At 40.1% G+C, this 7,779-nt stretch overlaps 1 non-coding gene across 1 annotated transcript; it reads left to right on the forward strand.

Annotated features, from left to right (window-relative positions):
- Window positions 1-7,495: 7,495 nt before the first annotated feature.
- TRNAR-UCU (transfer RNA arginine (anticodon UCU)) lies at window positions 7,496-7,567 on the forward strand. Its single transcript has one exon. It is a non-coding gene; the product is annotated as a tRNA-Arg (tRNA).
- Window positions 7,568-7,779: the final 212 nt, after the last annotated feature.

Raw genomic sequence — 7,779 nt, forward strand, 5'->3', positions numbered from 1 at the left:
TCTTAATAGTGAACATTGATTAAAGGGTTCATAATGCTGTCTAGTCAAGTGTTAGAAATAAAAATAGAGGGTTTTTTTTTTCTGTTTAGTTTTGTGTTTTAGAAAAGCATAGTCCTTAGTCCTTCCTTACTCACTTTTAAAGCCAGATGTAAAGAAATGCAAAATCACACATACAATTTGGTGCTATTTTGTCATTAATCATTGATAAAACTGACCCTGTTGTTAGACTGTACCACAGCTTTCTAACTCATTAGGTTGTTTTCAGTTAAGTACCACTCAGAAGTGTTTGAAACACCTGATATTCTTTGAAAGCCATTGCAGCTAGCGGGTATTTATTGTTTTATTAAAAGAGAAGTTGGTGGCCTCTAACTCTGCTTATAAACCATCAGGAGAGGAGGCTGCTCATCTTTACAGCCTTTTCCTTCTCTCACATTAGGGTGAATTGTGTGTTCATATCTTTTGCCTATTTTTATATTGGGTTTTTGGTCTTTGTTTTCTATGATTTCTAAAAATAATTTATATATTAGAGATACTGCCCATTATCTGTGATATATGTTGCAAATATTTTCCCCTCAATTAGTGATTTACCAATATGACTTTACTTTTGGTATTTTTTTTTGTGATGTGACAATTTTTTATTTTTATGTAGTCAACTTTATCGGTATTTTACTGAATCTAGATTTCAAGTCATAGATAGAAAGCCTTTCCCCACATTCAGGTTAAAAAAAGAATTCACCATATATTTCTTCTAGTATTTTTATAATTTTATTTTTTACATTTAGAACTTCTGATGCATTTGGAAGTTAGTCTTGTGTATGGTTTGAGGTATAATCCAATTTGATCTTTTTTGGAATGGTTATCTTGTTGTCCTCCCATCATATATTTATTTGCCCCAGAAATTTTATTTTTTTTTAATTTTTTTATTCTTTTAAAGAACGTGTTGGGGTAGGAGTTTATTAATTAATTAATTTATTTTTGCTGTGTTGGGTCTTTGTTTCTGTGCGAGGGCTTTCTCTAGTTGTGGCAAGTGGGGGCCACTCTTCATCGCAGTGCATGGGCCTCTCACTATCGTGGCCTCTCTTGTTGTGGAGCACAGGCTCCAGACGCGCAGGCTCAGTAGTTGTGGCTCATGGGGCTAGTTGCTCCGCGGCATGTGGGATTCTCCCAGACCAGGGCTCGAACCCGTGTCCCCTGCATTAGCAGGCAGATTCTCAACCACTGCACCATCAGGGAAGCCATTTATTTTTTATTATTTTAAATTTTATTTATTTTTGGCTGCGTTGGGTCTTCGTTGCTGTGCGCAGGCTTTCTCTAGTTGCGGCGAGCGGGGGCTACTCTTCGTTGTGGTGTGCGGGTGTCTCATTGCGGTGGCTTCTCTTATTGTGGAGCACGGGCTGTAGGCACGTGGGCTTCAGTAGTTGTGGCACACAGGCTCAGTAGCTGTGGCGCATGGGCTTAGTTGCTCCACGGCATGTGGGATCTCCCCAGATCAGGGCTCAAACTCGTGTCCCCTGCATTGGCAGGCGGATTCTTAACCACTGTGCCACCAGGGAAGCCCTGTATGATTCCATTTAAATGACATTTTGGAAGAGGCAAAACTTTTTCCTTTCTGGTTACAGACGGTGTGCCAGATCAGTCTGAAGCAATGCCTTCTTTCACTGGAGAAGCTGGTCTAGAGCCTGAAACTGCTAGTGTTGGAGGGTCTCCTGCAGAGGCGGGAGGGGTGGCTGTGGCTCACCGTGGGGACAAGGACACTGGCAGCATAAGTTCTGGAAGTCTAACTAATTCTATTCTTATCTATGGACTGACAAGAATCCTGTTCTTCTCAGATTTTTTTTTTTTTGCGGCACGCGGGCCTCTCACTGTTGTGGCCTCTCCCGTTGCGGAGCACAGGCTCCGGACGCGCAGGCTCAGCGGCCATGGCTCACGGGCCCAGCCGCTCCGCGGCATGTGGGATCTTCCCAGACGGGGGCACGAACCCGTGTCCCCTGCATCGGCAGGTGGACTCTCAACCACTGCGCCACCAGGGAAGCCCAAGAATCCTGTTCTTTAATTCCTTCTGATGTTCTCTTGTAGTAATATGTCCATAGGAAACTGGGTAACACATATTTCTTGCAATTTCCTTCTGCTTCTGATTCCAGGCTGTGGAGGCTCAGGGAATAATTTTTGTGCCTGCTTTCTTTTACTTGTCCATAGTTTCCACTTCTTATTTTCAGAGTTTCACTTTTATTCCTTCTATTGACAAAATCAAGAAATGAAAATCTCTGACCTGCTGCGACCAAAATCCCCATTCCACCAGGTTACTTTCTTCAATTAGAGAGCAGTAACTTTCCACTGATTCATAGGATGACATTACTTTTTTCCCATCAGCTTTCTAACTGGAAATTCATTTAAACTATTTTACATATGATGGTACTTATCTTGCCACATTCTAACCACAAATCTGAATTGCTACAAATAATTTTAGAAAGAAAGTTCTATGCATAGAGGGCACTTTAAGCTAAAATGTAAAGTTTCTGAGCAGTAGCTTGACAAACATTTATAAAGTTTTAAAAAATAAATTCCTAACTTTTATTATAAAATTTCTACACATTCAGAAAAATAGTGCAATAAACACCCCACAGCACCACTCAGATTAAACGATTATTAATATTTTGCCATATATTTCAATATCTATCTATCTATCTATCTATCTATCTATATATTTTTTGCGGTACACGGGCCTCTCACTGTTGTGGCCTCTCCCATTGCGGAGCACAGGTTCCAGACACGCAGGCTCAGGGGCCATGGCTCACGGGCCCAGCCGCTCCGCGGCATGTGGGATCTTCCCAGACCAGGGCACGAATCCGTGTCCCCTGCATTGGCAGGCAGACTCTCAACCACTGTGCCACCAGGGAAGCCCTGTATCTATATTTTTCATGAAACATTTAAAAGTAAGTTGCAACTACTGTGATCATTTACCCTTAAACAGTTCAGCCAGCATCCCCTAAAAATAAGGACATTCTCCTACATAACTATATCATCACCCCTAAAAAAATTAACAATACTTCCTTAATTTCATCTAATAACCAGCCCATATTCTCATTTCCCAAATTTCACTCAAATTCAAATTTCACACATTACTTTTGGTTGCTATTTAGAATTTTGTAATCTATAAAGGCCTTTAAAAATGATACTGACTTTTCGAAGAGACCAGGACATTTGTCTGACTTTTCCTCGCAGTGTCATTTAACTCTAAGAGTAGATTGTCAAATTAATTTTATGACAACCAATTCCTATTACCATGTGAAAATTTTCAGAAGCTGCAGTGGTTTGAAGCCACAAAATCTTTTGGTCTGACTCATTCTTTCGTGGCTCCTGAAGATTTGCAGCCATAGAATGTTGAAGCCAGAAAGCCCACCTGCCACTGACGCAGTAGAAAAGGTAAGTGTAATAGTTTCCTATTGCTGCTGTAACAAGTTACTCCAAGTATAGTGGCTTCAAACAACACAAATTTGTTATCTTCCAATTCTGGAGGTCAGAAGTCCAAAAAGGGCTAAAATCAAGGTGTTACATTCCTTTCTGGAGACCCTAGGGGAAACTCTTTCTTGCTTTTCCCAGCTTACTAGAGGCCACCTACATTCCTTGGCTTATGGTCTCTTCCTATATCTTCATAGCCAGCAGCATAACATCTTCAAATCTCTCTTTAAAAATATATATATATAGTTTTAAAAAATTGAAGCATATAGTTGATTTACAATATTATATTAGTTTTAGGTATACAACATAGTGATTCAATACCTTTACAGATTATACTCCATTTAAAATTATTATAAAATAATGTCTTTATTCCCTGTGCTGTACAATATGTCCTTGTAGCTTATCTATGTTATACATAGTAGTATCTTCAAATCTCTGACTCTGACCCTGACTTTCCTGCTTCTCTCTTCCATTTATAAGGACTTGTGATTACATTGGGCCCACCTGAATAATCCAGAATACTCTCCCTATATCAAGATCAGCTGATTAGCAATTTTAATTGCATATACAACTTAATTCTCCCTTGCCATGTAACATAACATATTCACAGGTTCTGTGGATTAGGTCATAGACATCATTGGGGGCCATTATTCTGCCTATGACAGGAAGTGGCTTGATAAAGATTCATTACTTACTCACAGGAGTCCCACTGCAACCTTATATGTTTGTTTGTTTTGCATTGGAATTTAGTAAAAGGTGATCCTATGTTGAACCCTATGCAAGAGAATTTAATATAAGAGGCATTAGAAGGTTTTTATCACAAAATTACATTCTCGTAACCAGGCGGAGCCATAATTTGGTTCTGGAGGATAGTGCTGGTTTGTGTATCTGATTTATCTGAAGTGAGATAGTTTCACTTGCTAGTTTTCTTTGATTTTGATAAGGAAGTTGTGTTTTCTTTGACTATAAGAGAATCCAAGTGGCGTAAGTCCTATAATTTGCTTCAACTCAACATCTTAAATTCTAGTTATCTTCTTCTATCACTTCAAGCTACAGTAAGAGTCCAAAACCGTAAGTTTGGGGTGGGGGTGGGTCACACGCACCCCCTCCTGGGTTATCTGTTGAAGTCAGATCTGAGGTGGGTCATGCTGTCGACACCCAGACTCGTATAGTGTCACGGCATAACGCTTTACTAAGAGTTGAGGTTCTGGAGCCTTGCTTGTTCAATATGATGGTTACAGTTGCGAAAGTCCAGGACAGAGATGTCTCGTGCCTTCATTAGCGTGGGGGAGGGGAGGAGGGTCAAGAGACTGAAAAAAGAGGAGACGCTGAGGAATGCCAATAACTTTTCCTTTGTTTCATATTTGGTTTAAAGTTTACTTACCGCATCTGTATAACGAAGTGATTTTTAAAATTTTTTATCTTCTACCTTATCTAAGGTCACTTAATATTGGCCAGGGTGTTGGGAAATGGGTTAATGCTCTCCATAGCCTATCCAATCAAGAATTCTGGTGGATTGAGCCTGCAAGTGATTTCTTCTAATCTACTGTCCATTGTATCTTGGCTTTATTAGTCCTTAAATCATAGCTAAAGTACCTCAGGTAAGGCTGTGTTTGTTCCTCTTCTCTTCCTGCCTCCCTCATTTCAATGAAGTTATGTAACTTTACAAAAGAAAGAAGCAAACAATAAACTATTTTCCTCCCCTGTATTCCCTCCTCTTCTTTTCAATGAAACTTTATTCATGTTATTCTGTGTGGACATAACTATTCTGTGTCCTGCCCTCCCCCTTATTATTATTTCTAAGCTTGATTACCTACTTTGACTTAGTGCACATGCCTGTCACATCTGATGTTTGTGGCTGGGCTCTCCAGCAATGGGATCATAGCATAATTTCCTCAGCCATCTCCTGGGTGTTGGGTGTCTGGACTCTTTCTTATCTGCATCTCGGGATCTCAGCAGTGTGTCTGTGCTCCCCTGGGTTCAGGCCTCCCCGCATGTGGCCCCAGTGGGGGCTCATGTAGTTGTAACACATAGGTACTAATTAATTTTGCTGCCTGTTGGCTTATTTCCCTGGGAGTATATTCATAAAAGAAAAATTACTGGCACTAAAGCTAAGAGGGATCTGTTAAACCTATTGCCCGAGGACAATCCAGAATACTTGAACCAGTCCACAGCTGGTTCATTTAAGGATAGGATCATAATAGATCATGTGAAGATCCAGGAAGACTTGTCTTTCATCAAGCTCCAACAAGGCCTTTCTGATATACTCCAGAGAATTGCTTTTTGAACCTTGTTGTAAAGGTCTTACATTAAAATTTTTTTGCTTTTCAACTAAAATTTTAGCTGCTTGGCAGACTTTCAGGTTCTTTTTGTTTGTGTGTTTGATGGACTAACTTCTCTTGTGATGAATAGGGCCATTCAAATCACTGAAATCTTTTGTGTGATTTTTTGACTGGTGAATCCATTTTATCCTTTGGCTGGTTTTTAACATTAATTTTTTTACGCAAATTTGAAAAAAATTTAAAAAATAGGAGTAGAAAAATGAAGCCTTATGTACCTATCACCCAGTTTCAACAACCATTAACTAACTTTCTGCTGTTCTTTCTTATCTTTCTCCCTACATCCTTATTTCCTCCCCCATTGTGGTATTTATTACAAATTCCAGGCATCGTATGATCGCAACCATAAATACTTCAGTGTGCATCATATTTTGTTAAATGATCATAGTGTTGGCAACAAAGCAAATGTGGTAAAATGTTAATAATAAGTAAGTCTAGATAGAAGTAAGTTTGAAATGATTTCTAAATAAAAAGTAAAAAAAAAAAAAAAAGAGCAAACAAAAAATATGACCATAGTATCATCACATTTGATAATCCAAGAAACAGATTTTTCTTGTTTTACTATAAGTCACACTCCTGGAAAAAACCCAGAAAAAATATTAAAAAGGAAATAAGAATCACTCATAATTCTAACCCAGACATAATCACTATTAAATGATTATGTATCTTTCTCCAGGCTATTCAACAAACACAGACAGACACACAAACTTCTGCATATCATTTAAAAAGTCCAATAGTGCTAATGACCTTATAATCAAATTCCCATCCTCCCACCCCTCCAGTCCCACCCCCTGCAGTGCTTGCCCCTGCTTGCTCTCTCTTACCTTCCAGCAGCCTCTCTTTCATGGCAAAATGCCGGCTGCAGTTCTGTCTTCAGCACAGTACCTTTCTGTTCTATCTACCACAGTTGTTAAGATGAAAGGGAATCAAATTTTGCTTATTTTTTCTCAGCAGAGTGTGTTTTTCATTTTGTGTTTAACCTTTATTTATTTATTTTTTAAAGATTTAATTTTATTTATTTTTGGCTGTGTTGGGTCTTTGTTGCTGCACGCAGGCTTTCTCTAGCTGAGGTGGGCGGGGACTACTCTCTTGCGGTGCGTGGGCTTCTCATTGTGCTGGCTTCTCTTGTTGTGGAGCATGGGCTCTAGGCGTGAGGGCTTCAGTAGTTGTGGCACATGGGCTTAGCTGCTCCGCGGCATGTGGGGTCTTCCCGGACCAGGGATGGAACCTGTGTCCCCTGCATTGGCAGGCGGGTTCTTATCCACTGCGCCACCAGGGAAGTCCCTGTGTTTGATCTTAAACATGCTTTGTTTGTGGGCAGTGGATACTGCAGACTGGCTCATTCATCATCCACCTTCTTCCAGCACGTTTTCCTGTACTCCACAGGCTGGACAGCAAAAGCCACTTTTCCAGACTCTCCTGTACATAGAGTTCTGCATGTGACTGATGGGAGTCTTGGACAGTTGATATTAATGAGGCCAAGCACAATGGCAGAGGACTTTGGTTCCTCCAGCTGCAATGAAGGTTCTAGTGTCTGGTTCTGTGGGTCACAGGTGCTGAGTGCAAGGCATGGGAGGTAGTAAGGTTTTTGCCAAAATGACCCCATGGAGGAATTAAGCATTTCTTCTGGTTGTATTGTTCCTGATTGTGTAGCATCCAGACTTGGATCATTAGAAGTTTATAAGCTTCCTGGGAATTCCCTAGCAGTCCAGTGGTTAGGACTCTGTGCTTCTACTGCAGGGGCCCGGGTTCGATCCCTGGTTGGGGAACTAAGATCCTGCAAGCCACATGGCACAGGCAAAAAAAAAAAAAAAGTTTATAAGTTTTCTTATACCCTATAACAAATCCCCTTCTGCTTAAAGTAGCTAGAGTGGATTCCATTGTCTCTAACTAAGAAACTTGATAGATGAAACCATTGAATTCCATGGTACTTCTTTTTTTTTTTTTTTGAGTATTCAAAAGCAAACCCTCTTAACTTCAG

The sequence above is a fragment of the Orcinus orca genome, chromosome 5, assembly GCF_937001465.1.
Source record: "Orcinus orca chromosome 5, mOrcOrc1.1, whole genome shotgun sequence".
Taxonomy (NCBI): domain Eukaryota; kingdom Metazoa; phylum Chordata; class Mammalia; order Artiodactyla; family Delphinidae; genus Orcinus; species Orcinus orca.